Source organism: Mytilus galloprovincialis, chromosome 12 (genome assembly GCF_965363235.1).
Source record: "Mytilus galloprovincialis chromosome 12, xbMytGall1.hap1.1, whole genome shotgun sequence".
Taxonomy (NCBI): Eukaryota; Metazoa; Mollusca; class Bivalvia; order Mytilida; family Mytilidae; genus Mytilus; species Mytilus galloprovincialis.
In genome coordinates this window covers 49,549,502-49,576,774 of record NC_134849.1, presented here as the reverse complement: position 1 = coordinate 49,576,774, position 27,273 = coordinate 49,549,502, and the positions used below count along the sequence as shown (strand labels likewise).

The following is a 27,273-nucleotide window of genomic DNA, read 5'->3' as shown; positions in this document are numbered from 1 at the left end:
GTACAAGACAAACTTGAATATTGAAAATATCGACTGCGGCTACAATCCAAAATTGTAAACTTGCCGAATTTAACTCTAGTTACTATAATTTAACAAAGGCTAAGTTTCCTAATTCAGACTTGCTAATGGAAAATTAAGAACTTATCAGATGACTTCCGTATGACGATGTGGCACTTACGACAGGTTGTTGTCGCATCTGGTATTAAGTATAAAGGAGTTAATTTTGGACGAATGTATCAAGTCGTCGTGGCCGAGTGGTTAAGGCGATAGACTAGAAATCTATTGGGGTCTCCCCGCACAGGTTCGAATCCTGTCGACGACGCAGACTTTTTGATATCCACTTTTTGTAATGAATCACACACACTGCTCACTCAACGCGCTCAAAGACAAGTAGGAAACAAAGTTATCGATAAGTTACCCACAGATTGATTCTGTCCTGAAAACGACCATTTTGAATGAATTCAGATGTTATATGACAGAGTTCATTCAGCTTAACTGGTGAGTGAGGAAGATCGTTAAGGTATCATGCATAGAGGAAGAAAAAGGCACACACTCTCAGTATCAATCCTAACAATTTCGGGGAGATAAAACGGTGATTTGCCAGTAAATACTTTGATTTTGATAAAAATCGTCAGCTTTCCTATCTTCCGTCTGAAATTAAATTGTTATTGAAGGAAAACTGTTAGATACAAAGTAAGAATAACGTATGTGAGAATCTTTGTGTTTCACTGACATGTAACTTGAACGAGAAACAGGCATCAACTGAGTAGGTATCTCTTTCACTCACACAGTTTGCAATCAGTTTCTTTCAATTGACACAAAGTAAACGTTGAATGGGAGACCTTTTCAATATCTCTAGAAAATTGCATCAAAAATACATATGACCCCGACGTGATTCGAACACGCAACCTTCTGATCTGGAGTCAGACGCGCTACCGTTGCGCCACGGAGTCCTTCTTCCAACCTAATGGAATTTTTAGTCTATAACGCTCAGGTTATTATCGATCCTACTAAACCTGTACCCCTCCCTTTGGCTGTAAAAAAAATAAAATCGCGTTTTCCTTACTTTTTGAAAAATATACGATTCAACGCGAATCAATCATGATAATTTATAGACAAAATGTACAAGACAAACTTGAATATTGAAAATATCGACTGCGGCTACAATCCAAAATTGTAAACTTGCCGAATTTAACTCTAGTTACTATAATTTAACAAAGGCTAAGTTTCCTAATTCAGACTTGCTAATGGAAAATTAAGAACTTATCAGATGACTTCCGTATGACGATGTGGCACTTACGACAGGTTGTTGTCGCATCTGGTATTAAGTATAAAGGAGTTAATTTTGGACGAATGTATCAAGTCGTCGTGGCCGAGTGGTTAAGGCGATAGACTAGAAATCTATTGGGGTCTCCCCGCACAGGTTCGAATCCTGTCGACGACGCAGACTTTTTGATATCCACTTTTTGTAATGAATCACACACACTGCTCACTCAACGCGCTCAAAGACAAGTAGGAAACAAAGTTATCGATAAGTTACCCACAGATTGATTCTGTCCTGAAAACGACCATTTTGAATGAATTCAGATGTTATATGACAGAGTTCATTCAGCTTAACTGGTGAGTGAGGAAGATCGTTAAGGTATCATGCATAGAGGAAGAAAAAGGCACACACTCTCAGTATCAATCCTAACAATTTCGGGGAGATAAAACGGTGATTTGCCAGTAAATACTTTGATTTTGATAAAAATCGTCAGCTTTCCTATCTTCCGTCTGAAATTAAATTGTTATTGAAGGAAAACTGTTAGATACAAAGTAAGAATAACGTATGTGAGAATCTTTGTGTTTCACTGACATGTAACTTGAACGAGAAACAGGCATCAACTGAGTAGGTATCTCTTTCACTCACACAGTTTGCAATCAGTTTCTTTCAATTGACACAAAGTAAACGTTGAATGGGAGACCTTTTCAATATCTCTAGAAAATTGCATCAAAAATACATATGACCCCGACGTGATTCGAACACGCAACCTTCTGATCTGGAGTCAGACGCGCTACCGTTGCGCCACGGAGTCCTTCTTCCAACCTAATGGAATTTTTAGTCTATAACGCTCAGGTTATTATCGATCCTACTAAACCTGTACCCCTCCCTTTGGCTGTAAAAAAAATAAAATCGCGTTTTCCTTACTTTTTGAAAAATATACGATTCAACGCGAATCAATCATGATAATTTATAGACAAAATGTACAAGACAAACTTGAATATTGAAAATATCGACTGCGGCTACAATCCAAAATTGTAAACTTGCCGAATTTAACTCTAGTTACTATAATTTAACAAAGGCTAAGTTTCCTAATTCAGACTTGCTAATGGAAAATTAAGAACTTATCAGATGACTTCCGTATGACGATGTGGCACTTACGACAGGTTGTTGTCGCATCTGGTATTAAGTATAAAGGAGTTAATTTTGGACGAATGTATCAAGTCGTCGTGGCCGAGTGGTTAAGGCGATAGACTAGAAATCTATTGGGGTCTCCCCGCACAGGTTCGAATCCTGTCGACGACGCAGACTTTTTGATATCCACTTTTTGTAATGAATCACACACACTGCTCACTCAACGCGCTCAAAGACAAGTAGGAAACAAAGTTATCGATAAGTTACCCACAGATTGATTCTGTCCTGAAAACGACCATTTTGAATGAATTCAGATGTTATATGACAGAGTTCATTCAGCTTAACTGGTGAGTGAGGAAGATCGTTAAGGTATCATGCATAGAGGAAGAAAAAGGCACACACTCTCAGTATCAATCCTAACAATTTCGGGGAGATAAAACGGTGATTTGCCAGTAAATACTTTGATTTTGATAAAAATCGTCAGCTTTCCTATCTTCCGTCTGAAATTAAATTGTTATTGAAGGAAAACTGTTAGATACAAAGTAAGAATAACGTATGTGAGAATCTTTGTGTTTCACTGACATGTAACTTGAACGAGAAACAGGCATCAACTGAGTAGGTATCTCTTTCACTCACACAGTTTGCAATCAGTTTCTTTCAATTGACACAAAGTAAACGTTGAATGGGAGACCTTTTCAATATCTCTAGAAAATTGCATCAAAAATACATATGACCCCGACGTGATTCGAACACGCAACCTTCTGATCTGGAGTCAGACGCGCTACCGTTGCGCCACGGAGTCCTTCTTCCAACCTAATGGAATTTTTAGTCTATAACGCTCAGGTTATTATCGATCCTACTAAACCTGTACCCCTCCCTTTGGCTGTAAAAAAAATAAAATCGCGTTTTCCTTACTTTTTGAAAAATATACGATTCAACGCGAATCAATCATGATAATTTATAGACAAAATGTACAAGACAAACTTGAATATTGAAAATATCGACTGCGGCTACAATCCAAAATTGTAAACTTGCCGAATTTAACTCTAGTTACTATAATTTAACAAAGGCTAAGTTTCCTAATTCAGACTTGCTAATGGAAAATTAAGAACTTATCAGATGACTTCCGTATGACGATGTGGCACTTACGACAGGTTGTTGTCGCATCTGGTATTAAGTATAAAGGAGTTAATTTTGGACGAATGTATCAAGTCGTCGTGGCCGAGTGGTTAAGGCGATAGACTAGAAATCTATTGGGGTCTCCCCGCACAGGTTCGAATCCTGTCGACGACGCAGACTTTTTGATATCCACTTTTTGTAATGAATCACACACACTGCTCACTCAACGCGCTCAAAGACAAGTAGGAAACAAAGTTATCGATAAGTTACCCACAGATTGATTCTGTCCTGAAAACGACCATTTTGAATGAATTCAGATGTTATATGACAGAGTTCATTCAGCTTAACTGGTGAGTGAGGAAGATCGTTAAGGTATCATGCATAGAGGAAGAAAAAGGCACACACTCTCAGTATCAATCCTAACAATTTCGGGGAGATAAAACGGTGATTTGCCAGTAAATACTTTGATTTTGATAAAAATCGTCAGCTTTCCTATCTTCCGTCTGAAATTAAATTGTTATTGAAGGAAAACTGTTAGATACAAAGTAAGAATAACGTATGTGAGAATCTTTGTGTTTCACTGACATGTAACTTGAACGAGAAACAGGCATCAACTGAGTAGGTATCTCTTTCACTCACACAGTTTGCAATCAGTTTCTTTCAATTGACACAAAGTAAACGTTGAATGGGAGACCTTTTCAATATCTCTAGAAAATTGCATCAAAAATACATATGACCCCGACGTGATTCGAACACGCAACCTTCTGATCTGGAGTCAGACGCGCTACCGTTGCGCCACGGAGTCCTTCTTCCAACCTAATGGAATTTTTAGTCTATAACGCTCAGGTTATTATCGATCCTACTAAACCTGTACCCCTCCCTTTGGCTGTAAAAAAAATAAAATCGTGTTTTCCTTACTTTTTGAAAAATATACGATTCAACGCGAATCAATCATGATAATTTATAGACAAAATGTACAAGACAAACTTGAATATTGAAAATATCGACTGCGGCTACAATCCAAAATTGTAAACTTGCCGAATTTAACTCTAGTTACTATAATTTAACAAAGGCTAAGTTTCCTAATTCAGACTTGCTAATGGAAAATTAAGAACTTATCAGATGACTTCCGTATGACGATGTGGCACTTACGACAGGTTGTTGTCGCATCTGGTATTAAGTATAAAGGAGTTAATTTTGGACGAATGTATCAAGTCGTCGTGGCCGAGTGGTTAAGGCGATAGACTAGAAATCTATTGGGGTCTCCCCGCACAGGTTCGAATCCTGTCGACGACGCAGACTTTTTGATATCCACTTTTTGTAATGAATCACACACACTGCTCACTCAACGCGCTCAAAGACAAGTAGGAAACAAAGTTATCGATAAGTTACCCACAGATTGATTCTGTCCTGAAAACGACCATTTTGAATGAATTCAGATGTTATATGACAGAGTTTATTCAGCTTAACTGGTGAGTGAGGAAGATCGTTAAGGTATCATGCATAGAGGAAGAAAAAGGCACACACTCTCAGTATCAATCCTAACAATTTCGGGGAGATAAAACGGTGATTTGCCAGTAAATACTTTGATTTTGATAAAAATCGTCAGCTTTCCTATCTTCCGTCTGAAATTAAATTGTTATTGAAGGAAAACTGTTAGATACAAAGTAAGAATAACGTATGTGAGAATCTTTGTGTTTCACTGACATGTAACTTGAACGAGAAACAGGCATCAACTGAGTAGGTATCTCTTTCACTCACACAGTTTGCAATCAGTTTCTTTCAATTGACACAAAGTAAACGTTGAATGGGAGACCTTTTCAATATCTCTAGAAAATTGCATCAAAAATACATATGACCCCGACGTGATTCGAACACGCAACCTTCTGATCTGGAGTCAGACGCGCTACCGTTGCGCCACGGAGTCCTTCTTCCAACCTAATGGAATTTTTAGTCTATAACGCTCAGGTTATTATCGATCCTACTAAACCTGTACCCCTCCCTTTGGCTGTAAAAAAAATAAAATCGTGTTTTCCTTACTTTTTGAAAAATATACGATTCAACGCGAATCAATCATGATAATTTATAGACAAAATGTACAAGACAAACTTGAATATTGAAAATATCGACTGCGGCTACAATCCAAAATTGTAAACTTGCCGAATTTAACTCTAGTTACTATAATTTAACAAAGGCTAAGTTTCCTAATTCAGACTTGCTAATGGAAAATTAAGAACTTATCAGATGACTTCCGTATGACGATGTGGCACTTACGACAGGTTGTTGTCGCATCTGGTATTAAGTATAAAGGAGTTAATTTTGGACGAATGTATCAAGTCGTCGTGGCCGAGTGGTTAAGGCGATAGACTAGAAATCTATTGGGGTCTCCCCGCACAGGTTCGAATCCTGTCGACGACGCAGACTTTTTGATATCCACTTTTTGTAATGAATCACACACACTGCTCACTCAACGCGCTCAAAGACAAGTAGGAAACAAAGTTATCGATAAGTTACCCACAGATTGATTCTGTCCTGAAAACGACCATTTTGAATGAATTCAGATGTTATATGACAGAGTTCATTCAGCTTAACTGGTGAGTGAGGAAGATCGTTAAGGTATCATGCATAGAGGAAGAAAAAGGCACACACTCTCAGTATCAATCCTAACAATTTCGGGGAGATAAAACGGTGATTTGCCAGTAAATACTTTGATTTTGATAAAAATCGTCAGCTTTCCTATCTTCCGTCTGAAATTAAATTGTTATTGAAGGAAAACTGTTAGATACAAAGTAAGAATAACGTATGTGAGAATCTTTGTGTTTCACTGACATGTAACTTGAACGAGAAACAGGCATCAACTGAGTAGGTATCTCTTTCACTCACACAGTTTGCAATCAGTTTCTTTCAATTGACACAAAGTAAACGTTGAATGGGAGACCTTTTCAATATCTCTAGAAAATTGCATCAAAAATACATATGACCCCGACGTGATTCGAACACGCAACCTTCTGATCTGGAGTCAGACGCGCTACCGTTGCGCCACGGAGTCCTTCTTCCAACCTAATGGAATTTTTAGTCTATAACGCTCAGGTTATTATCGATCCTACTAAACCTGTACCCCTCCCTTTGGCTGTAAAAAAAATAAAATCGCGTTTTCCTTACTTTTTGAAAAATATACGATTCAACGCGAATCAATCATGATAATTTATAGACAAAATGTACAAGACAAACTTGAATATTGAAAATATCGACTGCGGCTACAATCCAAAATTGTAAACTTGCCGAATTTAACTCTAGTTACTATAATTTAACAAAGGCTAAGTTTCCTAATTCAGACTTGCTAATGGAAAATTAAGAACTTATCAGATGACTTCCGTATGACGATGTGGCACTTACGACAGGTTGTTGTCGCATCTGGTATTAAGTATAAAGGAGTTAATTTTGGACGAATGTATCAAGTCGTCGTGGCCGAGTGGTTAAGGCGATAGACTAGAAATCTATTGGGGTCTCCCCGCACAGGTTCGAATCCTGTCGACGACGCAGACTTTTTGATATCCACTTTTTGTAATGAATCACACACACTGCTCACTCAACGCGCTCAAAGACAAGTAGGAAACAAAGTTATCGATAAGTTACCCACAGATTGATTCTGTCCTGAAAACGACCATTTTGAATGAATTCAGATGTTATATGACAGAGTTCATTCAGCTTAACTGGTGAGTGAGGAAGATCGTTAAGGTATCATGCATAGAGGAAGAAAAAGGCACACACTCTCAGTATCAATCCTAACAATTTCGGGGAGATAAAACGGTGATTTGCCAGTAAATACTTTGATTTTGATAAAAATCGTCAGCTTTCCTATCTTCCGTCTGAAATTAAATTGTTATTGAAGGAAAACTGTTAGATACAAAGTAAGAATAACGTATGTGAGAATCTTTGTGTTTCACTGACATGTAACTTGAACGAGAAACAGGCATCAACTGAGTAGGTATCTCTTTCACTCACACAGTTTGCAATCAGTTTCTTTCAATTGACACAAAGTAAACGTTGAATGGGAGACCTTTTCAATATCTCTAGAAAATTGCATCAAAAATACATATGACCCCGACGTGATTCGAACACGCAACCTTCTGATCTGGAGTCAGACGCGCTACCGTTGCGCCACGGAGTCCTTCTTCCAACCTAATGGAATTTTTAGTCTATAACGCTCAGGTTATTATCGATCCTACTAAACCTGTACCCCTCCCTTTGGCTGTAAAAAAAATAAAATCGTGTTTTCCTTACTTTTTGAAAAATATACGATTCAACGCGAATCAATCATGATAATTTATAGACAAAATGTACAAGACAAACTTGAATATTGAAAATATCGACTGCGGCTACAATCCAAAATTGTAAACTTGCCGAATTTAACTCTAGTTACTATAATTTAACAAAGGCTAAGTTTCCTAATTCAGACTTGCTAATGGAAAATTAAGAACTTATCAGATGACTTCCGTATGACGATGTGGCACTTACGACAGGTTGTTGTCGCATCTGGTATTAAGTATAAAGGAGTTAATTTTGTATTAAGTCGTCGTGGCCGAGTGGTTAAGGCGATAGACTAGAAATCTATTGGGGTCTCCCCGCACAGGTTCGAATCCTGTCGACGACGCAGACTTTTTGATATCCACTTTTTGTAATGAATCACACACACTGCTCACTCAACGCGCTCAAAGACAAGTAGGAAACAAAGTTATCGATAAGTTACCCACAGATTGATTCTGTCCTGAAAACGACCATTTTGAATGAATTCAGATGTTATATGACAGAGTTCATTCAGCTTAACTGGTGACTGAGGAAGATCGTTAAGGTATCATGCATAGAGGAAGAAAAAGGCACACACTCTCAGTATCAATCCTAACAATTTCGGGGAGATAAAACGGTGATTTGCCAGTAAATACTTTGATTTTGATAAAAATCGTCAGCTTTCCTATCTTCCGTCTGAAATTAAATTGTTATTGAAGGAAAACTGTTAGATACAAAGTAAGAATAACGTATGTGAGAATCTTTGTGTTTCACTGACATGTAACTTGAACGAGAAACAGGCATCAACTGAGTAGGTATCTCTTTCACTCACACAGTTTGCAATCAGTTTCTTTCAATTGACACAAAGTAAACGTTGAATGGGAGACCTTTTCAATATCTCTAGAAAATTGCATCAAAAATACATATGACCCCGACGTGATTCGAACACGCAACCTTCTGATCTGGAGTCAGACGCGCTACCGTTGCGCCACGGAGTCCTTCTTCCAACCTAATGGAATTTTTAGTCTATAACGCTCAGGTTATTATCGATCCTACTAAACCTGTACCCCTCCCTTTGGCTGTAAAAAAAATAAAATCGTGTTTTCCTTACTTTTTGAAAAATATACGATTCAACGCGAATCAATCATGATAATTTATAGACAAAATGTACAAGACAAACTTGAATATTGAAAATATCGACTGCGGCTACAATCCAAAATTGTAAACTTGCCGAATTTAACTCTAGTTACTATAATTTAACAAAGGCTAAGTTTCCTAATTCAGACTTGCTAATGGAAAATTAAGAACTTATCAGATGACTTCCGTATGACGATGTGGCACTTACGACAGGTTGTTGTCGCATCTGGTATTAAGTATAAAGGAGTTAATTTTGTATTAAGTCGTCGTGGCCGAGTGGTTAAGGCGATAGACTAGAAATCTATTGGGGTCTCCCCGCACAGGTTCGAATCCTGTCGACGACGCAGACTTTTTGATATCCACTTTTTGTAATGAATCACACACACTGCTCACTCAACGCGCTCAAAGACAAGTAGGAAACAAAGTTATCGATAAGTTACCCACAGATTGATTCTGTCCTGAAAACGACCATTTTGAATGAATTCAGATGTTATATGACAGAGTTCATTCAGCTTAACTGGTGACTGAGGAAGATCGTTAAGGTATCATGCATAGAGGAAGAAAAAGGCACACACTCTCAGTATCAATCCTAACAATTTCGGGGAGATAAAACGGTGATTTGCCAGTAAATACTTTGATTTTGATAAAAATCGTCAGCTTTCCTATCTTCCGTCTGAAATTAAATTGTTATTGAAGGAAAACTGTTAGATACAAAGTAAGAATAACGTATGTGAGAATCTTTGTGTTTCACTGACATGTAACTTGAACGAGAAACAGGCATCAACTGAGTAGGTATCTCTTTCACTCACACAGTTTGCAATCAGTTTCTTTCAATTGACACAAAGTAAACGTTGAATGGGAGACCTTTTCAATATCTCTAGAAAATTGCATCAAAAATACATATGACCCCGACGTGATTCGAACACGCAACCTTCTGATCTGGAGTCAGACGCGCTACCGTTGCGCCACGGAGTCCTTCTTCCAACCTAATGGAATTTTTAGTCTATAACGCTCAGGTTATTATCGATCCTACTAAACCTGTACCCCTCCCTTTGGCTGTAAAAAAAATAAAATCGTGTTTTCCTTACTTTTTGAAAAATATACGATTCAACGCGAATCAATCATGATAATTTATAGACAAAATGTACAAGACAAACTTGAATATTGAAAATATCGACTGCGGCTACAATCCAAAATTGTAAACTTGCCGAATTTAACTCTAGTTACTATAATTTAACAAAGGCTAAGTTTCCTAATTCAGACTTGCTAATGGAAAATTAAGAACTTATCAGATGACTTCCGTATGACGATGTGGCACTTACGACAGGTTGTTGTCGCATCTGGTATTAAGTATAAAGGAGTTAATTTTGGACGAATGTATCAAGTCGTCGTGGCCGAGTGGTTAAGGCGATAGACTAGAAATCTATTGGGGTCTCCCCGCACAGGTTCGAATCCTGTCGACGACGCAGACTTTTTGATATCCACTTTTTGTAATGAATCACACACACTGCTCACTCAACGCGCTCAAAGACAAGTAGGAAACAAAGTTATCGATAAGTTACCCACAGATTGATTCTGTCCTGAAAACGACCATTTTGAATGAATTCAGATGTTATATGACAGAGTTCATTCAGCTTAACTGGTGACTGAGGAAGATCGTTAAGGTATCATGCATAGAGGAAGAAAAAGGCACACACTCTCAGTATCAATCCTAACAATTTCGGGGAGATAAAACGGTGATTTGCCAGTAAATACTTTGATTTTGATAAAAATCGTCAGCTTTCCTATCTTCCGTCTGAAATTAAATTGTTATTGAAGGAAAACTGTTAGATACAAAGTAAGAATAACGTATGTGAGAATCTTTGTGTTTCACTGACATGTAACTTGAACGAGAAACAGGCATCAACTGAGTAGGTATCTCTTTCACTCACACAGTTTGCAATCAGTTTCTTTCAATTGACACAAAGTAAACGTTGAATGGGAGACCTTTTCAATATCTCTAGAAAATTGCATCAAAAATACATATGACCCCGACGTGATTCGAACACGCAACCTTCTGATCTGGAGTCAGACGCGCTACCGTTGCGCCACGGAGTCCTTCTTCCAACCTAATGGAATTTTTAGTCTATAACGCTCAGGTTATTATCGATCCTACTAAACCTGTACCCCTCCCTTTGGCTGTAAAAAAAATAAAATCGTGTTTTCCTTACTTTTTGAAAAATATACGATTCAACGCGAATCAATCATGATAATTTATAGACAAAATGTACAAGACAAACTTGAATATTGAAAATATCGACTGCGGCTACAATCCAAAATTGTAAACTTGCCGAATTTAACTCTAGTTACTATAATTTAACAAAGGCTAAGTTTCCTAATTCAGACTTGCTAATGGAAAATTAAGAACTTATCAGATGACTTCCGTATGACGATGTGGCACTTACGACAGGTTGTTGTCGCATCTGGTATTAAGTATAAAGGAGTTAATTTTGGACGAATGTATCAAGTCGTCGTGGCCGAGTGGTTAAGGCGATAGACTAGAAATCTATTGGGGTCTCCCCGCACAGGTTCGAATCCTGTCGACGACGCAGACTTTTTGATATCCACTTTTTGTAATGAATCACACACACTGCTCACTCAACGCGCTCAAAGACAAGTAGGAAACAAAGTTATCGATAAGTTACCCACAGATTGATTCTGTCCTGAAAACGACCATTTTGAATGAATTCAGATGTTATATGACAGAGTTCATTCAGCTTAACTGGTGACTGAGGAAGATCGTTAAGGTATCATGCATAGAGGAAGAAAAAGGCACACACTCTCAGTATCAATCCTAACAATTTCGGGGAGATAAAACGGTGATTTGCCAGTAAATACTTTGATTTTGATAAAAATCGTCAGCTTTCCTATCTTCCGTCTGAAATTAAATTGTTATTGAAGGAAAACTGTTAGATACAAAGTAAGAATAACGTATGTGAGAATCTTTGTGTTTCACTGACATGTAACTTGAACGAGAAACAGGCATCAACTGAGTAGGTATCTCTTTCACTCACACAGTTTGCAATCAGTTTCTTTCAATTGACACAAAGTAAACGTTGAATGGGAGACCTTTTCAATATCTCTAGAAAATTGCATCAAAAATACATATGACCCCGACGTGATTCGAACACGCAACCTTCTGATCTGGAGTCAGACGCGCTACCGTTGCGCCACGGAGTCCTTCTTCCAACCTAATGGAATTTTTAGTCTATAACGCTCAGGTTATTATCGATCCTACTAAACCTGTACCCCTCCCTTTGGCTGTAAAAAAAATAAAATCGTGTTTTCCTTACTTTTTGAAAAATATACGATTCAACGCGAATCAATCATGATAATTTATAGACAAAATGTACAAGACAAACTTGAATATTGAAAATATCGACTGCGGCTACAATCCAAAATTGTAAACTTGCCGAATTTAACTCTAGTTACTATAATTTAACAAAGGCTAAGTTTCCTAATTCAGACTTGCTAATGGAAAATTAAGAACTTATCAGATGACTTCCGTATGACGATGTGGCACTTACGACAGGTTGTTGTCGCATCTGGTATTAAGTATAAAGGAGTTAATTTTGGACGAATGTATCAAGTCGTCGTGGCCGAGTGGTTAAGGCGATAGACTAGAAATCTATTGGGGTCTCCCCGCACAGGTTCGAATCCTGTCGACGACGCAGACTTTTTGATATCCACTTTTTGTAATGAATCACACACACTGCTCACTCAACGCGCTCAAAGACAAGTAGGAAACAAAGTTATCGATAAGTTACCCACAGATTGATTCTGTCCTGAAAACGACCATTTTGAATGAATTCAGATGTTATATGACAGAGTTCATTCAGCTTAACTGGTGACTGAGGAAGATCGTTAAGGTATCATGCATAGAGGAAGAAAAAGGCACACACTCTCAGTATCAATCCTAACAATTTCGGGGAGATAAAACGGTGATTTGCCAGTAAATACTTTGATTTTGATAAAAATCGTCAGCTTTCCTATCTTCCGTCTGAAATTAAATTGTTATTGAAGGAAAACTGTTAGATACAAAGTAAGAATAACGTATGTGAGAATCTTTGTGTTTCACTGACATGTAACTTGAACGAGAAACAGGCATCAACTGAGTAGGTATCTCTTTCACTCACACAGTTTGCAATCAGTTTCTTTCAATTGACACAAAGTAAACGTTGAATGGGAGACCTTTTCAATATCTCTAGAAAATTGCATCAAAAATACATATGACCCCGACGTGATTCGAACACGCAACCTTCTGATCTGGAGTCAGACGCGCTACCGTTGCGCCACGGAGTCCTTCTTCCAACCTAATGGAATTTTTAGTCTATAACGCTCAGGTTATTATCGATCCTACTAAACCTGTACCCCTCCCTTTGGCTGTAAAAAAAATAAAATCGTGTTTTCCTTACTTTTTGAAAAATATACGATTCAACGCGAATCAATCATGATAATTTATAGACAAAATGTACAAGACAAACTTGAATATTGAAAATATCGACTGCGGCTACAATCCAAAATTGTAAACTTGCCGAATTTAACTCTAGTTACTATAATTTAACAAAGGCTAAGTTTCCTAATTCAGACTTGCTAATGGAAAATTAAGAACTTATCAGATGACTTCCGTATGACGATGTGGCACTTACGACAGGTTGTTGTCGCATCTGGTATTAAGTATAAAGGAGTTAATTTTGGACTCAAATTGCATCAAAAATACATATGACCCCGACGTGATTCGAACACGCAACCTTCTGATCTGGAGTCAGACGCGCTACCGTTGCGCCACGGAGTCCTTCTTCCAACCTAATGGAATTTTTAGTCTATAACGCTCAGGTTATTATCGATCCTACTAAACCTGTACCCCTCCCTTTGGCTGTAAAAAAAATAAAATCGTGTTTTCCTTACTTTTTGAAAAATATACGATTCAACGCGAATCAATCATGATAATTTATAGACAAAATGTACAAGACAAACTTGAATATTGAAAATATCGACTGCGGCTACAATCCAAAATTGTAAACTTGCCGAATTTAACTCTAGTTACTATAATTTAACAAAGGCTAAGTTTCCTAATTCAGACTTGCTAATGGAAAATTAAGAACTTATCAGATGACTTCCGTATGACGATGTGGCACTTACGACAGGTTGTTGTCGCATCTGGTATTAAGTATAAAGGAGTTAATTTTGGACGAATGTATCAAGTCGTCGTGGCCGAGTGGTTAAGGCGATAGACTAGAAATCTATTGGGGTCTCCCCGCACAGGTTCGAATCCTGTCGACGACGCAGACTTTTTGATATCCACTTTTTGTAATGAATCACACACACTGCTCACTCAACGCGCTCAAAGACAAGTAGGAAACAAAGTTATCGATAAGTTACCCACAGATTGATTCTGTCCTGAAAACGACCATTTTGAATGAATTCAGATGTTATATGACAGAGTTCATTCAGCTTAACTGGTGACTGAGGAAGATCGTTAAGGTATCATGCATAGAGGAAGAAAAAGGCACACACTCTCAGTATCAATCCTAACAATTTCGGGGAGATAAAACGGTGATTTGCCAGTAAATACTTTGATTTTGATAAAAATCGTCAGCTTTCCTATCTTCCGTCTGAAATTAAATTGTTATTGAAGGAAAACTGTTAGATACAAAGTAAGAATAACGTATGTGAGAATCTTTGTGTTTCACTGACATGTAACTTGAACGAGAAACAGGCATCAACTGAGTAGGTATCTCTTTCACTCACACAGTTTGCAATCAGTTTCTTTCAATTGACACAAAGTAAACGTTGAATGGGAGACCTTTTCAATATCTCTAGAAAATTGCATCAAAAATACATATGACCCCGACGTGATTCGAACACGCAACCTTCTGATCTGGAGTCAGACGCGCTACCGTTGCGCCACGGAGTCCTTCTTCCAACCTAATGGAATTTTTAGTCTATAACGCTCAGGTTATTATCGATCCTACTAAACCTGTACCCCTCCCTTTGGCTGTAAAAAAAATAAAATCGTGTTTTCCTTACTTTTTGAAAAATATACGATTCAACGCGAATCAATCATGATAATTTATAGACAAAATGTACAAGACAAACTTGAATATTGAAAATATCGACTGCGGCTACAATCCAAAATTGTAAACTTGCCGAATTTAACTCTAGTTACTATAATTTAACAAAGGCTAAGTTTCCTAATTCAGACTTGCTAATGGAAAATTAAGAACTTATCAGATGACTTCCGTATGACGATGTGGCACTTACGACAGGTTGTTGTCGCATCTGGTATTAAGTATAAAGGAGTTAATTTTGGACGAATGTATCAAGTCGTCGTGGCCGAGTGGTTAAGGCGATAGACTAGAAATCTATTGGGGTCTCCCCGCACAGGTTCGAATCCTGTCGACGACGCAGACTTTTTGATATCCACTTTTTGTAATGAATCACACACACTGCTCACTCAACGCGCTCAAAGACAAGTAGGAAACAAAGTTATCGATAAGTTACCCACAGATTGATTCTGTCCTGAAAACGACCATTTTGAATGAATTCAGATGTTATATGACAGAGTTCATTCAGCTTAACTGGTGACTGAGGAAGATCGTTAAGGTATCATGCATAGAGGAAGAAAAAGGCACACACTCTCAGTATCAATCCTAACAATTTCGGGGAGATAAAACGGTGATTTGCCAGTAAATACTTTGATTTTGATAAAAATCGTCAGCTTTCCTATCTTCCGTCTGAAATTAAATTGTTATTGAAGGAAAACTGTTAGATACAAAGTAAGAATAACGTATGTGAGAATCTTTGTGTTTCACTGACATGTAACTTGAACGAGAAACAGGCATCAACTGAGTAGGTATCTCTTTCACTCACACAGTTTGCAATCAGTTTCTTTCAATTGACACAAAGTAAACGTTGAATGGGAGACCTTTTCAATATCTCTAGAAAATTGCATCAAAAATACATATGACCCCGACGTGATTCGAACACGCAACCTTCTGATCTGGAGTCAGACGCGCTACCGTTGCGCCACGGAGTCCTTCTTCCAACCTAATGGAATTTTTAGTCTATAACGCTCAGGTTATTATCGATCCTACTAAACCTGTACCCCTCCCTTTGGCTGTAAAAAAAATAAAATCGTGTTTTCCTTACTTTTTGAAAAATATACGATTCAACGCGAATCAATCATGATAATTTATAGACAAAATGTACAAGACAAACTTGAATATTGAAAATATCGACTGCGGCTACAATCCAAAATTGTAAACTTGCCGAATTTAACTCTAGTTACTATAATTTAACAAAGGCTAAGTTTCCTAATTCAGACTTGCTAATGGAAAATTAAGAACTTATCAGATGACTTCCGTATGACGATGTGGCACTTACGACAGGTTGTTGTCGCATCTGGTATTAAGTATAAAGGAGTTAATTTTGGACGAATGTATCAAGTCGTCGTGGCCGAGTGGTTAAGGCGATAGACTAGAAATCTATTGGGGTCTCCCCGCACAGGTTCGAATCCTGTCGACGACGCAGACTTTTTGATATCCACTTTTTGTAATGAATCACACACACTGCTCACTCAACGCGCTCAAAGACAAGTAGGAAACAAAGTTATCGATAAGTTACCCACAGATTGATTCTGTCCTGAAAACGACCATTTTGAATGAATTCAGATGTTATATGACAGAGTTCATTCAGCTTAACTGGTGACTGAGGAAGATCGTTAAGGTATCATGCATAGAGGAAGAAAAAGGCACACACTCTCAGTATCAATCCTAACAATTTCGGGGAGATAAAACGGTGATTTGCCAGTAAATACTTTGATTTTGATAAAAATCGTCAGCTTTCCTATCTTCCGTCTGAAATTAAATTGTTATTGAAGGAAAACTGTTAGATACAAAGTAAGAATAACGTATGTGAGAATCTTTGTGTTTCACTGACATGTAACTTGAACGAGAAACAGGCATCAACTGAGTAGGTATCTCTTTCACTCACACAGTTTGCAATCAGTTTCTTTCAATTGACACAAAGTAAACGTTGAATGGGAGACCTTTTCAATATCTCTAGAAAATTGCATCAAAAATACATATGACCCCGACGTGATTCGAACACGCAACCTTCTGATCTGGAGTCAGACGCGCTACCGTTGCGCCACGGAGTCCTTCTTCCAACCTAATGGAATTTTTAGTCTATAACGCTCAGGTTATTATCGATCCTACTAAACCTGTACCCCTCCCTTTGGCTGTAAAAAAAATAAAATCGTGTTTTCCTTACTTTTTGAAAAATATACGATTCAACGCGAATCAATCATGATAATTTATAGACAAAATGTACAAGACAAACTTGAATATTGAAAATATCGACTGCGGCTACAATCCAAAATTGTAAACTTGCCGAATTTAACTCTAGTTACTATAATTTAACAAAGGCTAAGTTTCCTAATTCAGACTTGCTAATGGAAAATTAAGAACTTATCAGATGACTTCCGTATGACGATGTGGCACTTACGACAGGTTGTTGTCGCATCTGGTATTAAGTATAAAGGAGTTAATTTTGGACGAATGTATCAAGTCGTCGTGGCCGAGTGGTTAAGGCGATAGACTAGAAATCTATTGGGGTCTCCCCGCACAGGTTCGAATCCTGTCGACGACGCAGACTTTTTGATATCCACTTTTTGTAATGAATCACACACACTGCTCACTCAACGCGCTCAAAGACAAGTAGGAAACAAAGTTATCGATAAGTTACCCACAGATTGATTCTGTCCTGAAAACGACCATTTTGAATGAATTCAGATGTTATATGACAGAGTTCATTCAGCTTAACTGGTGACTGAGGAAGATCGTTAAGGTATCATGCATAGAGGAAGAAAAAGGCACACACTCTCAGTATCAATCCTAACAATTTCGGGGAGATAAAACGGTGATTTGCCAGTAAATACTTTGATTTTGATAAAAATCGTCAGCTTTCCTATCTTCCGTCTGAAATTAAATTGTTATTGAAGGAAAACTGTTAGATACAAAGTAAGAATAACGTATGTGAGAATCTTTGTGTTTCACTGACATGTAACTTGAACGAGAAACAGGCATCAACTGAGTAGGTATCTCTTTCACTCACACAGTTTGCAATCAGTTTCTTTCAATTGACACAAAGTAAACGTTGAATGTGAGACCTTTTCAATATCTCTAGAAAATTGCATCAAAAATACATATGACCCCGACGTGATTCGAACACGCAACCTTCTGATCTGGAGTCAGACGCGCTACCGTTGCGCCACGGAGTCCTTCTTCCAACCTAATGGAATTTTTAGTCTATAACGCTCAGGTTATTATCGATCCTACTAAACCTGTACCCCTCCCTTTGGCTGTAAAAAAAATAAAATCGTGTTTTCCTTACTTTTTGAAAAATATACGATTCAACGCGAATCAATCATGATAATTTATAGACAAAATGTACAAGACAAACTTGAATATTGAAAATATCGACTGCGGCTACAATCCAAAATTGTAAACTTGCCGAATTTAACTCTAGTTACTATAATTTAACAAAGGCTAAGTTTCCTAATTCAGACTTGCTAATGGAAAATTAAGAACTTATCAGATGACTTCCGTATGACGATGTGGCACTTACGACAGGTTGTTGTCGCATCTGGTATTAAGTATAAAGGAGTTAATTTTGGACGAATGTATCAAGTCGTCGTGGCCGAGTGGTTAAGGCGATAGACTAGAAATCTATTGGGGTCTCCCCGCACAGGTTCGAATCCTGTCGACGACGCAGACTTTTTGATATCCACTTTTTGTAATGAATCACACACACTGCTCACTCAACGCGCTCAAAGACAAGTAGGAAACAAAGTTATCGATAAGTTACCCACAGATTGATTCTGTCCTGAAAACGACCATTTTGAATGAATTCAGATGTTATATGACAGAGTTCATTCAGCTTAACTGGTGACTGAGGAAGATCGTTAAGGTATCATGCATAGAGGAAGAAAAAGGCACACACTCTCAGTATCAATCCTAACAATTTCGGGGAGATAAAACGGTGATTTGCCAGTAAATACTTTGATTTTGATAAAAATCGTCAGCTTTCCTATCTTCCGTCTGAAATTAAATTGTTATTGAAGGAAAACTGTTAGATACAAAGTAAGAATAACGTATGTGAGAATCTTTGTGTTTCACTGACATGTAACTTGAACGAGAAACAGGCATCAACTGAGTAGGTATCTCTTTCACTCACACAGTTTGCAATCAGTTTCTTTCAATTGACACAAAGTAAACGTTGAATGTGAGACCTTTTCAATATCTCTAGAAAATTGCATCAAAAATACATATGACCCCGACGTGATTCGAACACGCAACCTTCTGATCTGGAGTCAGACGCGCTACCGTTGCGCCACGGAGTCCTTCTTCCAACCTAATGGAATTTTTAGTCTATAACGCTCAGGTTATTATCGATCCTACTAAACCTGTACCCCTCCCTTTGGCTGTAAAAAAAATAAAATCGTGTTTTCCTTACTTTTTGAAAAATATACGATTCAACGCGAATCAATCATGATAATTTATAGACAAAATGTACAAGACAAACTTGAATATTGAAAATATCGACTGCGGCTACAATCCAAAATTGTAAACTTGCCGAATTTAACTCTAGTTACTATAATTTAACAAAGGCTAAGTTTCCTAATTCAGACTTGCTAATGGAAAATTAAGAACTTATCAGATGACTTCCGTATGACGATGTGGCACTTACGACAGGTTGTTGTCGCATCTGGTATTAAGTATAAAGGAGTTAATTTTGGACGAATGTATCAAGTCGTCGTGGCCGAGTGGTTAAGGCGATAGACTAGAAATCTATTGGGGTCTCCCCGCACAGGTTCGAATCCTGTCGACGACGCAGACTTTTTGATATCCACTTTTTGTAATGAATCACACACACTGCTCACTCAACGCGCTCAAAGACAAGTAGGAAACAAAGTTATCGATAAGTTACCCACAGATTGATTCTGTCCTGAAAACGACCATTTTGAATGAATTCAGATGTTATATGACAGAGTTCATTCAGCTTAACTGGTGACTGAGGAAGATCGTTAAGGTATCATGCATAGAGGAAGAAAAAGGCACACACTCTCAGTATCAATCCTAACAATTTCGGGGAGATAAAACGGTGATTTGCCAGTAAATACTTTGATTTTGATAAAAATCGTCAGCTTTCCTATCTTCCGTCTGAAATTAAATTGTTATTGAAGGAAAACTGTTAGATACAAAGTAAGAATAACGTATGTGAGAATCTTTGTGTTTCACTGACATGTAACTTGAACGAGAAACAGGCATCAACTGAGTAGGTATCTCTTTCACTCACACAGTTTGCAATCAGTTTCTTTCAATTGACACAAAGTAAACGTTGAATGTGAGACCTTTTCAATATCTCTAGAAAATTGCATCAAAAATACATATGACCCCGACGTGATTCGAACACGCAACCTTCTGATCTGGAGTCAGACGCGCTACCGTTGCGCCACGGAGTCCTTCTTCCAACCTAATGGAATTTTTAGTCTATAACGCTCAGGTTATTATCGATCCTACTAAACCTGTACCCCTCCCTTTGGCTGTAAAAAAAATAAAATCGTGTTTTCCTTACTTTTTGAAAAATATACGATTCAACGCGAATCAATCATGATAATTTATAGACAAAATGTACAAGACAAACTTGAATATTGAAAATATCGACTGCGGCTACAATCCAAAATTGTAAACTTGCCGAATTTAACTCTAGTTACTATAATTTAACAAAGGCTAAGTTTCCTAATTCAGACTTGCTAATGGAAAATTAAGAACTTATCAGATGACTTCCGTATGACGATGTGGCACTTACGACAGGTTGTTGTCGCATCTGGTATTAAGTATAAAGGAGTTAATTTTGGACGAATGTATCAAGTCGTCGTGGCCGAGTGGTTAAGGCGATAGACTAGAAATCTATTGGGGTCTCCCCGCACAGGTTCGAATCCTGTCGACGACGCAGACTTTTTGATATCCACTTTTTGTAATGAATCACACACACTGCTCACTCAACGCGCTCAAAGACAAGTAGGAAACAAAGTTATCGATAAGTTACCCACAGATTGATTCTGTCCTGAAAACGACCATTTTGAATGAATTCAGATGTTATATGACAGAGTTCATTCAGCTTAACTGGTGACTGAGGAAGATCGTTAAGGTATCATGCATAGAGGAAGAAAAAGGCACACACTCTCAGTATCAATCCTAACAATTTCGGGGAGATAAAACGGTGATTTGCCAGTAAATACTTTGATTTTGATAAAAATCGTCAGCTTTCCTATCTTCCGTCTGAAATTAAATTGTTATTGAAGGAAAACTGTTAGATACAAAGTAAGAATAACGTATGTGAGAATCTTTGTGTTTCACTGACATGTAACTTGAACGAGAAACAGGCATCAACTGAGTAGGTATCTCTTTCACTCACACAGTTTGCAATCAGTTTCTTTCAATTGACACAAAGTAAACGTTGAATGTGAGACCTTTTCAATATCTCTAGAAAATTGCATCAAAAATACATATGACCCCGACGTGATTCGAACACGCAACCTTCTGATCTGGAGTCAGACGCGCTACCGTTGCGCCACGGAGTCCTTCTTCCAACCTAATGGAATTTTTAGTCTATAACGCTCAGGTTATTATCGATCCTACTAAACCTGTACCCCTCCCTTTGGCTGTAAAAAAAATAAAATCGTGTTTTCCTTACTTTTTGAAAAATATACGATTCAACGCGAATCAATCATGATAATTTATAGACAAAATGTACAAGACAAACTTGAATATTGAAAATATCGACTGCGGCTACAATCCAAAATTGTAAACTTGCCGAATTTAACTCTAGTTACTATAATTTAACAAAGGCTAAGTTTCCTAATTCAGACTTGCTAATGGAAAATTAAGAACTTATCAGATGACTTCCGTATGACGATGTGGCACTTACGACAGGTTGTTGTCGCATCTGGTATTAAGTATAAAGGAGTTAATTTTGGACGAATGTATCAAGTCGTCGTGGCCGAGTGGTTAAGGCGATAGACTAGAAATCTATTGGGGTCTCCCCGCACAGGTTCGAATCCTGTCGACGACGCAGACTTTTTGATATCCACTTTTTGTAATGAATCACACACACTGCTCACTCAACGCGCTCAAAGACAAGTAGGAAACAAAGTTATCGATAAGTTACCCACAGATTGATTCTGTCCTGAAAACGACCATTTTGAATGAATTCAGATGTTATATGACAGAGTTCATTCAGCTTAACTGGTGACTGAGGAAGATCGTTAAGGTATCATGCATAGAGGAAGAAAAAGGCACACACTCTCAGTATCAATCCTAACAATTTCGGGGAGATAAAACGGTGATTTGCCAGTAAATACTTTGATTTTGATAAAAATCGTCAGCTTTCCTATCTTCCGTCTGAAATTAAATTGTTATTGAAGGAAAACTGTTAGATACAAAGTAAGAATAACGTATGTGAGAATCTTTGTGTTTCACTGACATGTAACTTGAACGAGAAACAGGCATCAACTGAGTAGGTATCTCTTTCACTCACACAGTTTGCAATCAGTTTCTTTCAATTGACACAAAGTAAACGTTGAATGTGAGACCTTTTCAATATCTCTAGAAAATTGCATCAAAAATACATATGACCCCGACGTGATTCGAACACGCAACCTTCTGATCTGGAGTCAGACGCGCTACCGTTGCGCCACGGAGTCCTTCTTCCAACCTAATGGAATTTTTAGTCTATAACGCTCAGGTTATTATCGATCCTACTAAACCTGTACCCCTCCCTTTGGCTGTAAAAAAAATAAAATCGTGTTTTCCTTACTTTTTGAAAAATATACGATTCAACGCGAATCAATCATGATAATTTATAGACAAAATGTACAAGACAAACTTGAATATTGAAAATATCGACTGCGGCTACAATCCAAAATTGTAAACTTGCCGAATTTAACTCTAGTTACTATAATTTAACAAAGGCTAAGTTTCCTAATTCAGACTTGCTAATGGAAAATTAAGAACTTATCAGATGACTTCCGTATGACGATGTGGCACTTACGACAGGTTGTTGTCGCATCTGGTATTAAGTATAAAGGAGTTAATTTTGGACGAATGTATCAAGTCGTCGTGGCCGAGTGGTTAAGGCGATAGACTAGAAATCTATTGGGGTCTCCCCGCACAGGTTCGAATCCTGTCGACGACGCAGACTTTTTGATATCCACTTTTTGTAATGAATCACACACACTGCTCACTCAACGCGCTCAAAGACAAGTAGGAAACAAAGTTATCGATAAGTTACCCACAGATTGATTCTGTCCTGAAAACGACCATTTTGAATGAATTCAGATGTTATATGACAGAGTTCATTCAGCTTAACTGGTGACTGAGGAAGATCGTTAAGGTATCATGCATAGAGGAAGAAAAAGGCACACACTCTCAGTATCAATCCTAACAATTTCGGGGAGATAAAACGGTGATTTGCCAGTAAATACTTTGATTTTGATAAAAATCGTCAGCTTTCCTATCTTCCGTCTGAAATTAAATTGTTATTGAAGGAAAACTGTTAGATACAAAGTAAGAATAACGTATGTGAGAATCTTTGTGTTTCACTGACATGTAACTTGAACGAGAAACAGGCATCAACTGAGTAGGTATCTCTTTCACTCACACAGTTTGCAATCAGTTTCTTTCAATTGACACAAAGTAAACGTTGAATGTGAGACCTTTTCAATATCTCTAGAAAATTGCATCAAAAATACATATGACCCCGACGTGATTCGAACACGCAACCTTCTGATCTGGAGTCAGACGCGCTACCGTTGCGCCACGGAGTCCTTCTTCCAACCTAATGGAATTTTTAGTCTATAACGCTCAGGTTATTATCGATCCTACTAAACCTGTACCCCTCCCTTTGGCTGTAAAAAAAATAAAATCGTGTTTTCCTTACTTTTTGAAAAATATACGATTCAACGCGAATCAATCATGATAATTTATAGACAAAATGTACAAGACAAACTTGAATATTGAAAATATCGACTGCGGCTACAATCCAAAATTGTAAACTTGCCGAATTTAACTCTAGTTACTATAATTTAACAAAGGCTAAGTTTCCTAATTCAGACTTGCTAATGGAAAATTAAGAACTTATCAGATGACTTCCGTATGACGATGTGGCACTTACGACAGGTTGTTGTCGCATCTGGTATTAAGTATAAAGGAGTTAATTTTGGACGAATGTATCAAGTCGTCGTGGCCGAGTGGTTAAGGCGATAGACTAGAAATCTATTGGGGTCTCCCCGCACAGGTTCGAATCCTGTCGACGACGCAGACTTTTTGATATCCACTTTTTGTAATGAATCACACACACTGCTCACTCAACGCGCTCAAAGACAAGTAGGAAACAAAGTTATCGATAAGTTACCCACAGATTGATTCTGTCCTGAAAACGACCATTTTGAATGAATTCAGATGTTATATGACAGAGTTCATTCAGCTTAACTGGTGACTGAGGAAGATCGTTAAGGTATCATGCATAGAGGAAGAAAAAGGCACACACTCTCAGTATCAATCCTAACAATTTCGGGGAGATAAAACGGTGATTTGCCAGTAAATACTTTGATTTTGATAAAAATCGTCAGCTTTCCTATCTTCCGTCTGAAATTAAATTGTTATTGAAGGAAAACTGTTAGATACAAAGTAAGAATAACGTATGTGAGAATCTTTGTGTTTCACTGACATGTAACTTGAACGAGAAACAGGCATCAACTGAGTAGGTATCTCTTTCACTCACACAGTTTGCAATCAGTTTCTTTCAATTGACACAAAGTAAACGTTGAATGTGAGACCTTTTCAATATCTCTAGAAAATTGCATCAAAAATACATATGACCCCGACGTGATTCGAACACGCAACCTTCTGATCTGGAGTCAGACGCGCTACCGTTGCGCCACGGAGTCCTTCTTCCAACCTAATGGAATTTTTAGTCTATAACGCTCAGGTTATTATCGATCCTACTAAACCTGTACCCCTCCCTTTGGCTGTAAAAAAAATAAAATCGTGTTTTCCTTACTTTTTGAAAAATATACGATTCAACGCGAATCAATCATGATAATTTATAGACAAAATGTACAAGACAAACTTGAATATTGAAAATATCGACTGCGGCTACAATCCAAAATTGTAAACTTGCCGAATTTAACTCTAGTTACTATAATTTAACAAAGGCTAAGTTTCCTAATTCAGACTTGCTAATGGAAAATTAAGAACTTATCAGATGACTTCCGTATGACGATGTGGCACTTACGACAGGTTGTTGTCGCATCTGGTATTAAGTATAAAGGAGTTAATTTTGGACGAATGTATCAAGTCGTCGTGGCCGAGTGGTTAAGGCGATAGACTAGAAATCTATTGGGGTCTCCCCGCACAGGTTCGAATCCTGTCGACGACGCAGACTTTTTGATATCCACTTTTTGTAATGAATCACACACACTGCTCACTCAACGCGCTCAAAGACAAGTAGGAAACAAAGTTATCGATAAGTTACCCACAGATTGATTCTGTCCTGAAAACGACCATTTTGAATGAATTCAGATGTTATATGACAGAGTTCATTCAGCTTAACTGGTGACTGAGGAAGATCGTTAAGGTATCATGCATAGAGGAAGAAAAAGGCACACACTCTCAGTATCAATCCTAACAATTTCGGGGAGATAAAACGGTGATTTGCCAGTAAATACTTTGATTTTGATAAAAATCGTCAGCTTTCCTATCTTCCGTCTGAAATTAAATTGTTATTGAAGGAAAACTGTTAGATACAAAGTAAGAATAACGTATGTGAGAATCTTTGTGTTTCACTGACATGTAACTTGAACGAGAAACAGGCATCAACTGAGTAGGTATCTCTTTCACTCACACAGTTTGCAATCAGTTTCTTTCAATTGACACAAAGTAAACGTTGAATGTGAGACCTTTTCAATATCTCTAGAAAATTGCATCAAAAATACATATGACCCCGACGTGATTCGAACACGCAACCTTCTGATCTGGAGTCAGACGCGCTACCGTTGCGCCACGGAGTCCTTCTTCCAACCTAATGGAATTTTTAGTCTATAACGCTCAGGTTATTATCGATCCTACTAAACCTGTACCCCTCCCTTTGGCTGTAAAAAAAATAAAATCGTGTTTTCCTTACTTTTTGAAAAATATACGATTCAACGCGAATCAATCATGATAATTTATAGACAAAATGTACAAGACAAACTTGAATATTGAAAATATCGACTGCGGCTACAATCCAAAATTGTAAACTTGCCGAATTTAACTCTAGTTACTATAATTTAACAAAGGCTAAGTTTCCTAATTCAGACTTGCTAATGGAAAATTAAGAACTTATCAGATGACTTCCGTATGACGATGTGGCACTTACGACAGGTTGTTGTCGCATCTGGTATTAAGTATAAAGGAGTTAATTTTGGACGAATGTATCAAGTCGTCGTGGCCGAGTGGTTAAGGCGATAGACTAGAAATCTATTGGGGTCTCCCCGCACAGGTTCGAATCCTGTCGACGACGCAGACTTTTTGATATCCACTTTTTGTAATGAATCACACACACTGCTCACTCAACGCGCTCAAAGACAAGTAGGAAACAAAGTTATCGATAAGTTACCCACAGATTGATTCTGTCCTGAAAACGACCATTTTGAATGAATTCAGATGTTATATGACAGAGTTCATTCAGCTTAACTGGTGACTGAGGAAGATCGTTAAGGTATCATGCATAGAGGAAGAAAAAGGCACACACTCTCAGTATCAATCCTAACAATTTCGGGGAGATAAAACGGTGATTTGCCAGTAAATACTTTGATTTTGATAAAAATCGTCAGCTTTCCTATCTTCCGTCTGAAATTAAATTGTTATTGAAGGAAAACTGTTAGATACAAAGTAAGAATAACGTATGTGAGAATCTTTGTGTTTCACTGACATGTAACTTGAACGAGAAACAGGCATCAACTGAGTAGGTATCTCTTTCACTCACACAGTTTGCAATCAGTTTCTTTCAATTGACACAAAGTAAACGTTGAATGTGAGACCTTTTCAATATCTCTAGAAAATTGCATCAAAAATACATATGACCCCGACGTGATTCGAACACGCAACCTTCTGATCTGGAGTCAGACGCGCTACCGTTGCGCCACGGAGTCCTTCTTCCAACCTAATGGAATTTTTAGTCTATAACGC

General features: G+C 37.8%; 49 non-coding genes across 49 annotated transcripts; 24 read left to right on the top strand and 25 right to left on the bottom strand.

The window, feature by feature from the left end:
- The first annotated feature begins 240 nt into the window (after positions 1–240).
- Trnas-aga (transfer RNA serine (anticodon AGA)) lies at positions 241–322 on the top strand. Its single transcript has one exon. It is a non-coding gene; the product is annotated as a tRNA-Ser (tRNA).
- Positions 323–881: 559 nt separating this feature from the next.
- Positions 882–953, bottom strand: Trnaw-cca (transfer RNA tryptophan (anticodon CCA)). Its single transcript has one exon. It is a non-coding gene; the product is annotated as a tRNA-Trp (tRNA).
- A 409-nt stretch (positions 954–1,362) lies between these two features.
- Trnas-aga (transfer RNA serine (anticodon AGA)) lies at positions 1,363–1,444 on the top strand. The gene has a single exon. It is a non-coding gene; the product is annotated as a tRNA-Ser (tRNA).
- A 559-nt stretch (positions 1,445–2,003) lies between these two features.
- Positions 2,004–2,075, bottom strand: Trnaw-cca (transfer RNA tryptophan (anticodon CCA)). Its single transcript has one exon. It is a non-coding gene; the product is annotated as a tRNA-Trp (tRNA).
- Positions 2,076–2,484: 409 nt separating this feature from the next.
- Trnas-aga (transfer RNA serine (anticodon AGA)) lies at positions 2,485–2,566 on the top strand. Its single transcript has one exon. It is a non-coding gene; the product is annotated as a tRNA-Ser (tRNA).
- Positions 2,567–3,125: 559 nt separating this feature from the next.
- Positions 3,126–3,197, bottom strand: Trnaw-cca (transfer RNA tryptophan (anticodon CCA)). The gene has a single exon. It is a non-coding gene; the product is annotated as a tRNA-Trp (tRNA).
- A 409-nt stretch (positions 3,198–3,606) lies between these two features.
- Positions 3,607–3,688, top strand: Trnas-aga (transfer RNA serine (anticodon AGA)). Its single transcript has one exon. It is a non-coding gene; the product is annotated as a tRNA-Ser (tRNA).
- Positions 3,689–4,247: 559 nt separating this feature from the next.
- On the bottom strand, positions 4,248–4,319 carry Trnaw-cca (transfer RNA tryptophan (anticodon CCA)). The gene has a single exon. It is a non-coding gene; the product is annotated as a tRNA-Trp (tRNA).
- A 409-nt stretch (positions 4,320–4,728) lies between these two features.
- Positions 4,729–4,810, top strand: Trnas-aga (transfer RNA serine (anticodon AGA)). Its single transcript has one exon. It is a non-coding gene; the product is annotated as a tRNA-Ser (tRNA).
- A 559-nt stretch (positions 4,811–5,369) lies between these two features.
- Trnaw-cca (transfer RNA tryptophan (anticodon CCA)) lies at positions 5,370–5,441 on the bottom strand. The gene has a single exon. It is a non-coding gene; the product is annotated as a tRNA-Trp (tRNA).
- A 409-nt stretch (positions 5,442–5,850) lies between these two features.
- Trnas-aga (transfer RNA serine (anticodon AGA)) lies at positions 5,851–5,932 on the top strand. Its single transcript has one exon. It is a non-coding gene; the product is annotated as a tRNA-Ser (tRNA).
- A 559-nt stretch (positions 5,933–6,491) lies between these two features.
- On the bottom strand, positions 6,492–6,563 carry Trnaw-cca (transfer RNA tryptophan (anticodon CCA)). The gene has a single exon. It is a non-coding gene; the product is annotated as a tRNA-Trp (tRNA).
- A 409-nt stretch (positions 6,564–6,972) lies between these two features.
- Positions 6,973–7,054, top strand: Trnas-aga (transfer RNA serine (anticodon AGA)). The gene has a single exon. It is a non-coding gene; the product is annotated as a tRNA-Ser (tRNA).
- Positions 7,055–7,613: 559 nt separating this feature from the next.
- On the bottom strand, positions 7,614–7,685 carry Trnaw-cca (transfer RNA tryptophan (anticodon CCA)). The gene has a single exon. It is a non-coding gene; the product is annotated as a tRNA-Trp (tRNA).
- A 401-nt stretch (positions 7,686–8,086) lies between these two features.
- Positions 8,087–8,168, top strand: Trnas-aga (transfer RNA serine (anticodon AGA)). Its single transcript has one exon. It is a non-coding gene; the product is annotated as a tRNA-Ser (tRNA).
- Positions 8,169–8,727: 559 nt separating this feature from the next.
- Trnaw-cca (transfer RNA tryptophan (anticodon CCA)) lies at positions 8,728–8,799 on the bottom strand. The gene has a single exon. It is a non-coding gene; the product is annotated as a tRNA-Trp (tRNA).
- A 401-nt stretch (positions 8,800–9,200) lies between these two features.
- Trnas-aga (transfer RNA serine (anticodon AGA)) lies at positions 9,201–9,282 on the top strand. The gene has a single exon. It is a non-coding gene; the product is annotated as a tRNA-Ser (tRNA).
- Positions 9,283–9,841: 559 nt separating this feature from the next.
- Positions 9,842–9,913, bottom strand: Trnaw-cca (transfer RNA tryptophan (anticodon CCA)). The gene has a single exon. It is a non-coding gene; the product is annotated as a tRNA-Trp (tRNA).
- A 409-nt stretch (positions 9,914–10,322) lies between these two features.
- Trnas-aga (transfer RNA serine (anticodon AGA)) lies at positions 10,323–10,404 on the top strand. Its single transcript has one exon. It is a non-coding gene; the product is annotated as a tRNA-Ser (tRNA).
- Positions 10,405–10,963: 559 nt separating this feature from the next.
- Positions 10,964–11,035, bottom strand: Trnaw-cca (transfer RNA tryptophan (anticodon CCA)). Its single transcript has one exon. It is a non-coding gene; the product is annotated as a tRNA-Trp (tRNA).
- A 409-nt stretch (positions 11,036–11,444) lies between these two features.
- Positions 11,445–11,526, top strand: Trnas-aga (transfer RNA serine (anticodon AGA)). Its single transcript has one exon. It is a non-coding gene; the product is annotated as a tRNA-Ser (tRNA).
- Positions 11,527–12,085: 559 nt separating this feature from the next.
- Positions 12,086–12,157, bottom strand: Trnaw-cca (transfer RNA tryptophan (anticodon CCA)). Its single transcript has one exon. It is a non-coding gene; the product is annotated as a tRNA-Trp (tRNA).
- Positions 12,158–12,566: 409 nt separating this feature from the next.
- Trnas-aga (transfer RNA serine (anticodon AGA)) lies at positions 12,567–12,648 on the top strand. The gene has a single exon. It is a non-coding gene; the product is annotated as a tRNA-Ser (tRNA).
- Positions 12,649–13,207: 559 nt separating this feature from the next.
- On the bottom strand, positions 13,208–13,279 carry Trnaw-cca (transfer RNA tryptophan (anticodon CCA)). The gene has a single exon. It is a non-coding gene; the product is annotated as a tRNA-Trp (tRNA).
- A 421-nt stretch (positions 13,280–13,700) lies between these two features.
- Positions 13,701–13,772, bottom strand: Trnaw-cca (transfer RNA tryptophan (anticodon CCA)). The gene has a single exon. It is a non-coding gene; the product is annotated as a tRNA-Trp (tRNA).
- Positions 13,773–14,181: 409 nt separating this feature from the next.
- On the top strand, positions 14,182–14,263 carry Trnas-aga (transfer RNA serine (anticodon AGA)). Its single transcript has one exon. It is a non-coding gene; the product is annotated as a tRNA-Ser (tRNA).
- Positions 14,264–14,822: 559 nt separating this feature from the next.
- Trnaw-cca (transfer RNA tryptophan (anticodon CCA)) lies at positions 14,823–14,894 on the bottom strand. Its single transcript has one exon. It is a non-coding gene; the product is annotated as a tRNA-Trp (tRNA).
- A 409-nt stretch (positions 14,895–15,303) lies between these two features.
- Trnas-aga (transfer RNA serine (anticodon AGA)) lies at positions 15,304–15,385 on the top strand. The gene has a single exon. It is a non-coding gene; the product is annotated as a tRNA-Ser (tRNA).
- Positions 15,386–15,944: 559 nt separating this feature from the next.
- Positions 15,945–16,016, bottom strand: Trnaw-cca (transfer RNA tryptophan (anticodon CCA)). The gene has a single exon. It is a non-coding gene; the product is annotated as a tRNA-Trp (tRNA).
- A 409-nt stretch (positions 16,017–16,425) lies between these two features.
- On the top strand, positions 16,426–16,507 carry Trnas-aga (transfer RNA serine (anticodon AGA)). Its single transcript has one exon. It is a non-coding gene; the product is annotated as a tRNA-Ser (tRNA).
- Positions 16,508–17,066: 559 nt separating this feature from the next.
- Trnaw-cca (transfer RNA tryptophan (anticodon CCA)) lies at positions 17,067–17,138 on the bottom strand. Its single transcript has one exon. It is a non-coding gene; the product is annotated as a tRNA-Trp (tRNA).
- Positions 17,139–17,547: 409 nt separating this feature from the next.
- Positions 17,548–17,629, top strand: Trnas-aga (transfer RNA serine (anticodon AGA)). The gene has a single exon. It is a non-coding gene; the product is annotated as a tRNA-Ser (tRNA).
- Positions 17,630–18,188: 559 nt separating this feature from the next.
- Positions 18,189–18,260, bottom strand: Trnaw-cca (transfer RNA tryptophan (anticodon CCA)). Its single transcript has one exon. It is a non-coding gene; the product is annotated as a tRNA-Trp (tRNA).
- Positions 18,261–18,669: 409 nt separating this feature from the next.
- Positions 18,670–18,751, top strand: Trnas-aga (transfer RNA serine (anticodon AGA)). Its single transcript has one exon. It is a non-coding gene; the product is annotated as a tRNA-Ser (tRNA).
- A 559-nt stretch (positions 18,752–19,310) lies between these two features.
- Positions 19,311–19,382, bottom strand: Trnaw-cca (transfer RNA tryptophan (anticodon CCA)). Its single transcript has one exon. It is a non-coding gene; the product is annotated as a tRNA-Trp (tRNA).
- A 409-nt stretch (positions 19,383–19,791) lies between these two features.
- On the top strand, positions 19,792–19,873 carry Trnas-aga (transfer RNA serine (anticodon AGA)). The gene has a single exon. It is a non-coding gene; the product is annotated as a tRNA-Ser (tRNA).
- Positions 19,874–20,432: 559 nt separating this feature from the next.
- On the bottom strand, positions 20,433–20,504 carry Trnaw-cca (transfer RNA tryptophan (anticodon CCA)). Its single transcript has one exon. It is a non-coding gene; the product is annotated as a tRNA-Trp (tRNA).
- Positions 20,505–20,913: 409 nt separating this feature from the next.
- Positions 20,914–20,995, top strand: Trnas-aga (transfer RNA serine (anticodon AGA)). Its single transcript has one exon. It is a non-coding gene; the product is annotated as a tRNA-Ser (tRNA).
- Positions 20,996–21,554: 559 nt separating this feature from the next.
- Positions 21,555–21,626, bottom strand: Trnaw-cca (transfer RNA tryptophan (anticodon CCA)). Its single transcript has one exon. It is a non-coding gene; the product is annotated as a tRNA-Trp (tRNA).
- A 409-nt stretch (positions 21,627–22,035) lies between these two features.
- Trnas-aga (transfer RNA serine (anticodon AGA)) lies at positions 22,036–22,117 on the top strand. Its single transcript has one exon. It is a non-coding gene; the product is annotated as a tRNA-Ser (tRNA).
- Positions 22,118–22,676: 559 nt separating this feature from the next.
- Positions 22,677–22,748, bottom strand: Trnaw-cca (transfer RNA tryptophan (anticodon CCA)). The gene has a single exon. It is a non-coding gene; the product is annotated as a tRNA-Trp (tRNA).
- A 409-nt stretch (positions 22,749–23,157) lies between these two features.
- On the top strand, positions 23,158–23,239 carry Trnas-aga (transfer RNA serine (anticodon AGA)). The gene has a single exon. It is a non-coding gene; the product is annotated as a tRNA-Ser (tRNA).
- A 559-nt stretch (positions 23,240–23,798) lies between these two features.
- Trnaw-cca (transfer RNA tryptophan (anticodon CCA)) lies at positions 23,799–23,870 on the bottom strand. The gene has a single exon. It is a non-coding gene; the product is annotated as a tRNA-Trp (tRNA).
- A 409-nt stretch (positions 23,871–24,279) lies between these two features.
- Trnas-aga (transfer RNA serine (anticodon AGA)) lies at positions 24,280–24,361 on the top strand. Its single transcript has one exon. It is a non-coding gene; the product is annotated as a tRNA-Ser (tRNA).
- A 559-nt stretch (positions 24,362–24,920) lies between these two features.
- On the bottom strand, positions 24,921–24,992 carry Trnaw-cca (transfer RNA tryptophan (anticodon CCA)). Its single transcript has one exon. It is a non-coding gene; the product is annotated as a tRNA-Trp (tRNA).
- Positions 24,993–25,401: 409 nt separating this feature from the next.
- On the top strand, positions 25,402–25,483 carry Trnas-aga (transfer RNA serine (anticodon AGA)). Its single transcript has one exon. It is a non-coding gene; the product is annotated as a tRNA-Ser (tRNA).
- Positions 25,484–26,042: 559 nt separating this feature from the next.
- On the bottom strand, positions 26,043–26,114 carry Trnaw-cca (transfer RNA tryptophan (anticodon CCA)). The gene has a single exon. It is a non-coding gene; the product is annotated as a tRNA-Trp (tRNA).
- Positions 26,115–26,523: 409 nt separating this feature from the next.
- On the top strand, positions 26,524–26,605 carry Trnas-aga (transfer RNA serine (anticodon AGA)). The gene has a single exon. It is a non-coding gene; the product is annotated as a tRNA-Ser (tRNA).
- Positions 26,606–27,164: 559 nt separating this feature from the next.
- On the bottom strand, positions 27,165–27,236 carry Trnaw-cca (transfer RNA tryptophan (anticodon CCA)). The gene has a single exon. It is a non-coding gene; the product is annotated as a tRNA-Trp (tRNA).
- Positions 27,237–27,273: the final 37 nt, after the last annotated feature.